Raw genomic sequence first — 12207 nt, 5'->3', positions numbered from 1 at the left:
TCTCTTGTCTTTTTGATGATCGCCTGACAAGTATGAGGTGGTATCTCACTGTAGTTTGATTTGCATTTCCTTGTTGAGTGATATTGAGCACAATTTCATGTACCTGTTATGCCATTTGTATGTCTTATTTGGAAAATTGTCTATTTAGATCCTTTGCCCATTTTTTAAGTTGGATTGTTTGGGTTTCTTTTTTGTTGTTTGTTTGTTTGCTTGCTATTGAGTTGTATGAGTTCCTTATGTAGTTGGGATATTAAGCCCTTATCAAATATATAATTTGCAGATATTTTTTCCTATTATATAGGTTGCCTTTTCATTTGTTAATGGTTTCCTTTGCTGTTGCAATTCCTAAGGTATTTTATGTGCTTACCTAGAGGTCTGTTTTCTTAGGTGCACCTGCCTTAAATTTGTGTTTGTTTCTGTTCCACCTGTGGCAAACAGTGTCTTTCTTATAAATGGTTGAACGATGAGGCATCTAAATCCTGAATTTTGTTGGACACTAGAACTAGAATGGAAACCCATCCCTCATCTCTGAAGGAAGGAGAGGAGACTGGGGCAATTTATCACTCTCTGCCTTCGTTGTTTAATTAGCTAGAAAACACCTTTCTGCAATTCTAAGAACTATGCAGATTGTGAATAATTTTAACAACAGCTTTTAGGAGGGAAAACATAAGCAGGTTAAATAGGCACATCAATTTAAAAATATACTCTAATTTTGGAAACAAAAATGTGATGTTTGGAATTCAAGATGTACAGTCATGTGCCTCTTAACAGTAAGGATACATTCTGAGAAATGTGTCATTAGGTGATTCTGTCATTGTTGCAAACATCAGCAAGTACACTCATACAAACCTAGATGGTCTAGCCTACTGCACACCTATGCTATGTGGTATAGCCTACTGCTCCTGGGATACGAGCCTGTAAAGCATCTTACTCTACTGAATACTGTAGGCAATTATAATACAATGGTATTTGTGTATCTAAACATATCTAAATACAAAGAGATACAGTAAAAATATGGTATATAAAAGATTATAATGAAGTTATAATCTTATGAAACCACCACCACATATGTGGTCCATCGTTGCCTGATACATCATTATGTGGCACATGACTGTACACTCTGAGTATCCTCCAAGTGCTGTTGCTAAGAGTATAGTGAACAGCCAGTGAGACGCAGTCCCTGCCATCATGGGACTTGTCCTTTAACTCTAAGAGAAAACACATATTGGAATGTCCAAGCCTCGGAAACAGAGTTTGGAGTTTATTACTCTGTGGCTGTAGGTAAATTGACTTGTGACTAGAGAACAATAGTGGATAATCTTGAATTGAGCTATTTGATATATGGTTCAAAGTTATGGGATTTTCCAAATTTAATCCACATGTTCTCAGGTCTCACTGGCCTCTGGATACAAATGGGCTCACTCATGTGAAAAGCCACAAGCGTATTTGACTTTCTTGCCACTAATTGTTCTCTAGGACCTGAGCTCTTTGCAGCCCCCCAAGGTATTTCAGGGGCTCCTCAGGGTACAGCTCACAAATAAGCCTGGCCAGTGTTCTGCCACTGTGGAGTCCTGCTTTTGCTTTTTGCTTTTTGACTTTCTGCTTAAGAAACTGCTCCCTTCCTCACTGCCCCCTCCCTGTACATCCTGTAATGCTTAGGACAGTCCCAACACAAAGAATTATCCATCCCCACATGTCAATAGTGCTGAGGTTGAGAAGCCCTGCTCCAGAGCCACGATATCCAGAATAAGCAGAGTTATATTATAAAATAGTGGAGAAGACTGCTCTTCTTTTTGTCTTATGCTATAATTTTAGAGGGGTTCCCAAATAGTGTTGCTTGTACCCTATATCTTAGATAATTTTGTGGCAAACAGCTTTCTAAGTTTTTGCTTACGGCCCTCTCTTCTTCATGGGGTCAAATTGTGGATAGAAGACAGAACTGAGAGACAAATGCTGATTCTCTTTAAAATTTGCTCCTCCCCTTGACCTTGAGGCTTGGCTTTTCTTCTTACTGGGTGAGGCCTACTGAGCCTAGCCCCTCTTCCTTTAGGGCAAGTTATATTCTGGGAGGCTCCTTGGTCCCTAATACAAATATGCTGCCAGCACCCACCAGTTTGTTCTGACATGCCTGAACTCCAGTGTAGATCCCACCTTAAGCTTAAACAAGAGAGAGAATCTTTTGTGAATTGATGTCCAGGTACTACAGAACTTGAATGAGTGCTATCGAAGGGCAAAGCTTGTGGTTTACACTGTGTGTCAGTTAGGACTCATTTGTTAGCAAGTAGTAAACAAATCAACATCCACCAAAACAAAACTGTAAGAAAAAAAAAAAGAAAAAAAGAAAAAAGAACAGGACTGTATTGGCTCAGGAAACAGAAAGGCTGAGGGTTGGGCTGTCTTGGGGTGACGCTGGGTTCAAAGATCATATGCTGCCAAAAATCCTGTGTCTCCCCCTCCATCTTTCAAGCCTCTTCTGTGTGGGCTCCATTCTCAGAGAGGCTCTTTCCTCTCAGTGGCCACCGCCCCACCTCACATCTCCCAGGTTCAAGCCTAATGAGAAAGAGAGAGTCTCTTTTCCGGTAGCTCCTGCACAGGTTTTGAGATTTGCTGACTCCTGTCATGTGATGCCCCTGAGCCAATCATGTGGTCTCTGAGATGCAGAGTAGTGATTGGCTTGCCCTTGGTCATGTGCTCCAACCCAGACCACCAGGCTGAGAGTGAGAAGGTGGGGTTACTGGGAAAAATATACTTTAATGATTGGGGCAAGCCCACCACACATGGTGTAAGAATCTTAGATTGTATAGAATGGGCTGTGGGATTATTGGATAGGTCAGGAAGGGGATCTCTAAAGAAGAATATATCTTTTTAAAATAAGAGGAAGGATTGATAATTTTGTGTTTAAACAAATCAGAAATATACAGTGTGGGTAGGAGTCGGGCTGGGAAGTGGTGGGACTTCTAAAGGAACCTCCAATGGGAAAAAATGCCTGCAGGTGCCTCCAGTTACAGGGCTCATAGTCCCATGTGGTCCCACCGTCTTTATCCTCAACCTTTTAATATCTGAAATGTATAAACATTTTGTTTGATTTTTCCTTGATAATATGCCAAGATGTATTTGTGATGAGTACTTACATTTTTCTGTATCTTAATTTATTCATGTTTTAGAGTTTTCCTAAAATTGCCCAGTGAAATACCATATTTTTCTTTTAACAAGCAACTTTCTAAAACAATGTTTCATTATTTTCTTTGAAAAGTCAAAATGTGGCAATTGAAATACTTTTAATTTCCATTAGACTTTAACGTGCATTTCAACTTCGTCTCCAAGGACTATTTTTAAAGATAACTTTTAAATAAAAAACAATTTTTAAGGAAAAAAAAAATGACTTTGTACTTCTCTCAATCCAGTAGTGAGACTTAAATAAAACAACTGGTCCAGTGCCTGACATGTAGTGGGCTCTACAAATAAAACTCCCTTCTGCTTATTTTTAGAACCATTAAAACTCTGAAGAAGAAAGAAAAAGAAAAAAAAAAAGGAATCGAGGGAGCCAGCCATAGGCTGCTGCAATAATCTAAAGATGAGGTGAACTGGACCTTTTCAATGGGAAGAAACTGGAGAACAAAGAGCTATTCGGGAAGATGTGTGAAAGGAAGAAATGACAGGGAAGGGAAATGATAACTCATAAGTTTTTAAGGCCAGAGGCTAGAAAATTGGTGGCATAACTGACATAGATGGGAGAATCCGGAAGGGGAAGTGGGTTGGAGGTAAGAAGATGTATTGAGTCTAAAGTGACTTGAGAGAGACCTCTGTGTGGAAAAGTGAGACCGCAGCTGGTTCTGTAGGACTGTCACCGTCACTTCCTGAATCTCTCCTTCTCCGCTCCCCTATTTCTTGAATCCGTCCTGTTCAGCCCACACCCATCCCATTGTTGGGTTGAGGTCTTCATCCCCCCTTGCCTTCAGAGAGTTTAAAGGTCTTAACCAATTTTCCTTCCTTCAGTCTCATCCTCCTTAATCCATCCTCCTCCATGTCTTTGAACTTTTCCTTATGTTTTCATTTTGCCCATAATTTTGTTTTCCAGGTTACTAATTTAGTATTTATCTAGGGTTATGACAAAATATTGTGGTGGATTATGAGTGGAACTCCCTTTGCTTTTTCCAGGAAAAGCAAGTAAAGAATTTAGGTTACTCTTAACAACTTCAGAGTTTTGAACATTGTTTCCTTCAATCTAATGCCATCGTGAGACTGGACCACAAGGATGACTTGATTTATAAGGACTGCATCGATTTCTCTTTCTGACTCTCACCAGATGTGCACACCTGAAGGGCGAGGACCGTAACTTATGCCTCTCTGAGTCACCAGAGCCTGGTGAACTGTCTGGCAGGTGTTGGGGGTTCAGCAAATATTGGTTGAGACGCATTGATAGGAGCAGAGAGTTGGGCATCCAATGTGACCGAGATCAGTGAAGATGGGTGTGTCTCTGAGAGAGGACAGTGTTAGAACTGAGAGTGGGGAACAGTGTTTTTAGAGTGGCCATCTTGTCCTCAGGGACGTATGAGCCACCATGTACTGATTTTTCTGAATAGAAACCACAGAGCCGCAGGTCTGTGGTGTGGGGCCTGAGCGATGATCCAGCTCCAGTGCTGCATCGTCTGTGTGAGTGCCTGCATGGCTGTGTTTTATGCAGTTTCCCACAGGGCCACCTACCTTCTTGTGCAGCCTTGAGGTCTGATCCGGATATTTGGAAGAAATATCTCGAAGAAAGTTTAGTTTTGTTATTATTTCACACTAAAGAAAAACTGCCTTAGAGGGAAATTTTGATTTTTGATTTTGATTTTTCTCAGGCTTCATATCCCATGGTTCTATTATGCCAACCCCAGCAAAACTGTTTCACAATGAAATCATTTGGGTGAGATCTCGTCACACAGGCAGGTTACTGACTGTATGGGTGATGTTGTCCAAACCCTTCCATGGGAAAAGTCACCTCCTTTCGTAAATATCAAGAATGGTAATGTGATTTAAATCAAAGCCAACTGCACCTACTCCCAGATGCTAGCAGGAACTTGTCAAAGGGGGAGCTTGAACTTGCCTTCTCAGGGGGAAAAAAAAAAAAAGTAAGTGTAAACCTGCTTTAAAGCTATCCAGGAAAAGCTACAAAGATAGGAAACGGGATTTAAGAGTCAATTATTGTAGTACAGGAATACAAAATCAAACCAGCCTAGCTGAAGTTTTTATTGACACGTCCAATAGAAAACCCATAGCAACTCTGTTCTCTGCAGCTGCTACAGAAGAGGTTTGGGGTATCACCAAGGACATAAACATTCACAGCGAGCTGCAGGGCGAGTAGGTTGACAGGCGTAATCCTGTGCGTTCCACTGTGTGATTTTAAAATTGTGACTGGAAACCTTTCAAAACCTTTCAAAACCTAGATTATGGCTGTAGATGACTATCCTAATAATCACTATTGTTTTTCTTGTTTTCTCCTTTCTTTCTAAATACTCCATTGCACTTGTCAGATGTGGATTTTGGCAAATGCCATCTTTCCGAAGTGGTATAATTTCCAGTTGCAGCCTTCTGAGAGCGGTTTCCAATTTGGTGAGTGAAGCAGGAAAGATAATCATTTCAAAAATGCGTTCAGAGGGCTAAGGAAACTCCAGATGGAGGCAGGGCCTCAAGGGCAGGGCTCTGCCCTCTCTGGACCCCCCGCTTCCAGACTGCTGAGCCCTTCAGATGGACCCTCCACACTGTTCCAAGGCTGCCGTTGCCCACGGGACACTGTCCGAGCTCCTTAACAAGGCACACACGACCGCCCATGATTTGGCCTCTGTCCCTCTTTGGCCCGTTTTGTCCTTTGCCCCAGCAACACCTCTTGGACAGCTCTCTTCCCAGCACCCCAGAAATCACGGCCGAAGCGTGAAGATGGAGTCGCTCTTTCACGTCTGCCTCCCCGGCCCTGGACCAGAGCCTGGCTCCTTGGCGAGGTGCAGTAGATATTCATGACCGCGTGAACCGTTCCACCGCGGTCTGTTTTCCTCTGGTTTTCTCCATTTCTCTTCACACAACAAAAGCCCAGTAGCTGGCTAAGCTTCAGATTATCTGTCCTTCTCAGGAAGGTGAGGCACAGTGAGGGCTCGTGAATACTATGCTTTATCTTTTGTCCCTGTCACATGTGTCACATGCCAGCCCTCGGATAACATGCAGTACACAGACCCAGGTGTAACAGCAATCTGCTCTGTAATTTGGGGCTCCCGCTTCAGCTCGACCTTCTGACTTCTTGATGGGCCTTCTGGGGCCCCTTAGTCTCTGGGTCTTAGACCTTTTAGGGGTTGCTACACTCTGGCCAGATCTGGGACAAAGTTGTGGACTTGGTGAAGTTGATCTTTGATGATATGCTCCTGTTCCTATGTCTTTTCTCCATTTTCTTTCACTCACTAGTGCCCTACCCAAGAAAGGGCCTAAAATCAGCCATATGCACCTTGTCGTGTCTGGGGTGGGAAGTTGTAAAGTTAACCCTGACTACGTGCCAGGCTCAGAGCCAGGCTTCACTTTTTTCTCTTTGATCACCAATCTTTGATGCAGATTTCATAATTCTCATTTTATACCCAAGGAAATTGAGGCTTAGCGATATTAAGTAGTGGGGCAATGACAGAGACAGTAGATAAGAACGAGATGTCTTTGGAATCCTATAAACCTAGGTTTTGAGTCCTGGCTCCACCACTGGCTTGTCGTTTGTCTTTGAGAAAATTATTTGGTCTCTCTGAGGCACCATGTCCTAGTCTGTAGAATGAGAAGGATCATAGCAGAGAGTTTGACATATGGTGACAAAAACAAAAAAGTAAATGTTACTGTTTGGTCTCTTCTGAAAGGTGACACAGCGTGCAAAGGATGGATCTGGGATTTGAACCCAAGCCTGCCTGGCTCCAAAGGTAGTGCCAGCCCTACTGTAGCACCCTCCCCCTCGGCACACAGCAGGCTGGCCACCAGTGATGCTTGTTGAATGAACGTGAATTTAAGTCATTCAACTCACAGGCACTGAGGGCCCCAAGAGGCTCAGTCTCAAAATGGAATCAGATTCAGAGATATGGAATGAAGGGAAAAAAGCAATTCAAATCCTGTTCTTTTATAAGAAAAATATCACAAAGGAAGGATTTTACCATTTTTTGACTTTACAGAGGCATAATTGACAAAATTATAAGATATTTAAAGTGTACAATGTGATTTGATATACACATACATCGTGAAAGGATTCCCCCCGTCCAGCTAACACATCCATCACCAGACTTCTGCGTGTGTGAGAACATTTATGTTGTCCTCTCTTAGCAAATTTCAATTATACACCGCAGTGTTATCAACTATTGTATAGTTATCATGTTTTACAGTAGATCCTCAGGCCTCATTCATCTTATTGCTGAAAGTTTGTGCCTTTTTACCAATCCCTCTCAAATCCTTCACCCCCCAGCCCTTGGCAATCACTTTTCTACTCTGTATTTCTATGAGTTCAATTTTTTAAAAGTGATACCATATGGTATTTTTCTCTGTCTGGCTTATTTCACTTCACATAATACCCTCCAGAGTCATCCATATCGTCCTAAATGGCAGGATTTTGGAAGGAGTTAAACTTCTTCGAAATCCCGTGACTCTCTGGTTTTCTCACAAACCAAGCCATGATGCACCCTCTTCCCAAATCTATCTCCCTTCTCTTTCTCTCCCTGATACCTCTCTTTTTCTTCCCATCCCTCCTCCACCTAAACCCTATAACATAAGTCACCTTAGTCTCTCTTTTCTTTGACTTCCTTTCCAGTGGTTAATTACCTGGATTCTTCAACCCAGAAACAAGCTGTGAGGTCAACCAGCAAACAACAGAAAGAACTTCCTTTAAAAGATTGGGAGAGGTGGAGAGAGGTGAATTTAACTTACCATGTTCCCTGTCATAGAGTTAACTAAATTTTAAACCTTAGTGCTGATCATAATGTAAAAGATACTGTCCCCTGGGTAAGAAATTTCAAGCATCAGTGGAAAGGAAGGAACATTTTGGAGGCTGAGGATCCCTCTTTTGCATAAAGTTTGCCCTATAGACCTTCCAGCCTGGAATTGAAGGCCCAGGGGTCAGGCCTTCGGCACCTTTCCAGAGCCCCTCCCAGCTCATCGCAGCCACCTGTGAAGGAAGGAAACCCTGGTGTGACCCGCCACTTGCCTTTATCCTGCACCATTGCCAACCCCCAGGCGGCATTGCCCAACCCTGTCTCCAGCCCTTCCTGTAACTGGATTCACAGTGACCTTTACTGGGCTGAGTTGTGAACTGCTTTCCCCAGAGGGCTGTGATGTTCATGATGAGAATCCACCCCTCCTTCCTGCAGCACAAACCCCAAAGGGTAAATGGAATCTGGGAACACCCACGGAGCTGTGGTCATATTAGCACCAAGCCCTCAGCCCTGGAAATATGCCGGCCTTGATTGGGAGCCCTTGGGAGCCAGAGCAGCCTGAAGGGGTGTATGGGGCAAGTGGTTGGAGGCATATGACAGGTGTCACTGTTCGTGTGAGCCTTTCCTGTCACCTTCTGGCCTCTGCACAGTAATCGGAACAGCAGGCATTCTTCATGTTTGCACTGCTTCCTTTGGAAGACAGAGATCTATGTGGCAGCTTCTTCTTGCAGTGATGATTCTAGCTCTGACCACCTGCTCAATGGTTCAGGACTCTTTCAACAAACATTTCTTGAATGATGAATATATTCCAGGCATGGTCATGAATACAACAGGCATGGTCCTTGTCTTCATGGAGAGACTAGGCTGATGAGGCAGGTGGGCATGGACCAAAAAATTCCAACAGTATTGAGTGCTCCAAAGAGAAAGTATAAGGTGCTGTGGGAGGGAACAGGGAACCCAGGACGTGTGAGGGAAGAGCCTGGGAAGGGCCCCCTGAGGAAGTCATGTTTTTGTTGAGACAGAAAATTAGGCTGAGGGGAGAGCATTCTGAGTAGAAGGGACAGTGTTGTAGAGGCAGTGAAGTGCCTGCCACATGTCCAGTAAGGCTGGCACATAGACAACAGGGGGAGGATGCAGCCCATGAAGCCAGAAGAGGCAGGAGGGCTCATAGCCAGCTTTGCAGGGCATACAGAAATTTGGGATTTTATCTAAAGGCATTAAGAAGTCGATGAAGGGGTGAGCTGGGATCTGACTCACAGTTCTAAAAGATTGTTCTGGCTGCCCAGTAGAGAATGGAATCCACATCAGCCATCCCTTCTCTGTCCCCTGGCTTGGATCACCAAATGTCTGCAACTCCCTGGTTTTGTGAGCTTCCCTGGAGCAAGTAGTCAAGATCCTGCCTGGATCAGAGATTAACCTAAACAGGAGCTGTTGAGAAAACAAGCCTGGCAGTGGCTTCTGAGTGTTAGGGGACAAATGGTGAATCTTTATGGGGTGACCCAGAAGGCTGAGCACCTGGCAGGAGAACAATTTCGAGAGTCCGAGAGGTAGACAATGCACCAAGGAGGTTTAATTAAATATATTCATCTTCTTACTGTCAGTACTTCAGTATGACCTACTTGACTCTGCTGGCAAGTTACTTGGATTCTAAATTATTCTAAAGATCTGCTCCACCCTAGACAAGTCAGACCTTTGAGCTATGGATTATCTTTAAAAAGCCTTTTATTTATTTTGATGACACCATACATTTCATTATTGCCTAGCCCTGAAAAGGGAGAATATGATTCATTGTAGATTGTTTTGGAAATGATGCAAGTAAACACAAACGCATGTGAAAGCAAAGGTTTCAGACTCTGGCAGACCTAGCGTGAAAGCCTGGCTCTAGCACCAGCTGTAGGACCTCAGGCAGGTTAAGTAACCTCCCCGAACCTCAGTTTCCTATTCTGAAGTAAAAATTATGGGGAGGAATCGTCACACTTATCTACAAGGTTGCTATGACAATGAAGTAGAATTGGAAATCAAATTCCAACTCCATGCTCTTATCTACCAATTATTTCAGGAGTCTTTTTGTCTTTGTATCCTTAAGCTCTGAGCCTGGGGTGCCACTCAGCAGTAGCCCACAAATGTAAGTTTCATTTTGTACCTTCTATTAGCCTTCATGCCAGCAGCTCCCAGGTTGATTTCAATCATGTCAGTAACCCCCAGGTTCTTCCAAACAACTATAATTTGTCCCATCCACATTAATAATTAGGGTGCCTCAGCTAACATTACCACCTGCCCTACAGAGTCAGACATCTCATATCTTCATTTAAAAATGGTTTGACTTTCTTTGTAGAGTACACTAATAACAAGATATTAATTCGTGTGTTCTTGTTTACTATTTTTGATAGTACATTTGATTAAATGTAAACTAATACCTAAAAAATACAAAGGCAAATACTCTGGGTTGGTCCAAAACCATTACTAATGAGAAAAGGCAGAATATGACATAGCTCTCTCTTTTAAAATTATCTTTATTTTACATGTAATATATTTAAAAAGTAGAAATTTTACAGATAAGTCCCTATTAATCTCCCTCTGACCTTGGCCCCTGATTTCCCCCAAAGACAAATATTGTTATCAACTTATTGTATGTACACACACATGCACATAAACATACATATGCCTAGACATATATATACGCATACGTATATATTCCTATGCAAAATATACAATCATAATAACATAGTATGTAACAAGTTTTTTTTTCCTGTATGAAAGCTGTTATTTGTACATATTTACCCTCTACTTGATTTTTCTACTCATTATTATGATGACTTCTATCTATGTAAATATATTTTATACTTTCAGGCTGTCGTGTAGTGGTGGGAAAGGGAAAATTCTCCCTCTACCCTTCTTGAGTTACCATGGATGAACTAATAATAAACTTGACACATGACCAAATAATGTGTCAAGTTTATTATTAGTTCAGACATAATAAAAAATAAATTTATTAAAAAATTTAAAAACCAATTTAATATGTGCCCATAGGAGATCATAAATGATGCTCAGAGAAATGATGAACCAGCCAGCTTTTTATCCTTTTCAGGCAAATAAACAATAAATTTGTGAAGAATTGATAGAGCAAAGACACTTAGGTTCAGGTGCTCATTAGTGAGGAATCTAAACAAAGTTTCGGCTTAGATAGTAAATTAGTAAAGGAGTAACAAGGTTTGTTGATGTAAGCTTTTGGGCCCTGGATTTCTTCACTCTAGCCATAGGGTTTATCTCTTAGCCCTCCTGGAACAAGTAGGACACCATTTACATGGAGAGATTTATTTCCTGCATTCAAGGAGACAAGGGAGGGTCAGCGTGCCCTTCTTGTACTGGCCACTTGTCAAGTAACTTCAAATCAAAGTTACCAGTATGCCATTGTGGGATATTTTGGAGTAGCCTGCTCTGGGCTCTGACAGTAGAGTTCCATAGTATAGGTGAATCACAGCTTATTTTATTATCCAACTGATGAATGGCTACATTGGTTCCACTTTTCAGTGCATATTTATTACAGTGGCATAAAGGATGTCCTCAACAGCCCTCTTTGTGCAATAGTAAGAGGTTGTCTACAGTAGATGTTGAGAACTGGAACTCAGTAGATGTTGAATCATAATGGTATGTACATTTTAAGCTTGACCAGGTTCTACCAGTTGTCCTCCAAAATAATTTTCTTTGTACTCCCACCAGCAATATATGAGAGAAGTATATGAGAGAACCCATTAACCCACACCCTTTCCATATTTAGTATTATCAGACTTCTTTTACCATTCAGATGGGTTAAAAAATGATATTTTATTGTTGAAATTTTGCATGGCTCTATTTTTTGGTACTTCTTAAATAAACTGATATATTCCCAATTAAATTACAGAAGCATAAAGAATTCAAGTAGGTATTTTATATCCCCAAATAACACATAGTACTAGGCACAGGGGAGGCTCTAATAGATGCTAGAGGATTGATTGATTGCTTTAGATGATTCTTAAATTTCAAGAAATAAAACTATTTAATTGACCTAATTCTCCTAATTCCGACTGACCCAAATATTCGTATGTCTTATAAAGACATATCAATTAATTTCTAATATCCACGTAAGAGAACAAACCAGTACTAGCTACAGCTATCCTTGGAAAGAGCCTGCTGAAGAAGCTAATTGTACTAAGCTTGGAAAATGTCAAGAAGTGAAAACAAAAAACTAAAACTAGGAATTCAGCTTCCACTTCCTTAAAGGGCTAACCACCCCAAAAATGACTGAACC

General features: G+C 41.7%; 1 protein-coding gene across 2 annotated transcripts in view; it reads left to right on the top strand.

Annotated features, from left to right (window-relative positions):
* Positions 1-12207, top strand: part of BAALC (BAALC binder of MAP3K1 and KLF4) — a 94755-nt gene that overhangs the window by 58614 nt on the left and 23934 nt on the right. The window contains exon 2 of one of the 2 annotated variants that reach the window (XR_005650853.1): positions 3489-3579. The exons of the other annotated variant lie outside the window; for it this stretch is intronic. The gene's annotated coding sequence lies outside the window, so the exon portion shown is untranslated. The remainder of the gene's footprint in view (positions 1-3488; positions 3580-12207) is intronic. 2 annotated transcript variants of the gene reach the window in all.

Source organism: Pteropus medius, unplaced genomic scaffold, assembly GCF_902729225.1.
Source record: "Pteropus medius unplaced genomic scaffold, Ma_sr-lr_union100, whole genome shotgun sequence".
NCBI lineage: Eukaryota > Metazoa > Chordata > Mammalia > Chiroptera > Pteropodidae > Pteropus > Pteropus medius.
This window is presented reverse-complemented; position numbering and strand designations above follow the sequence as displayed.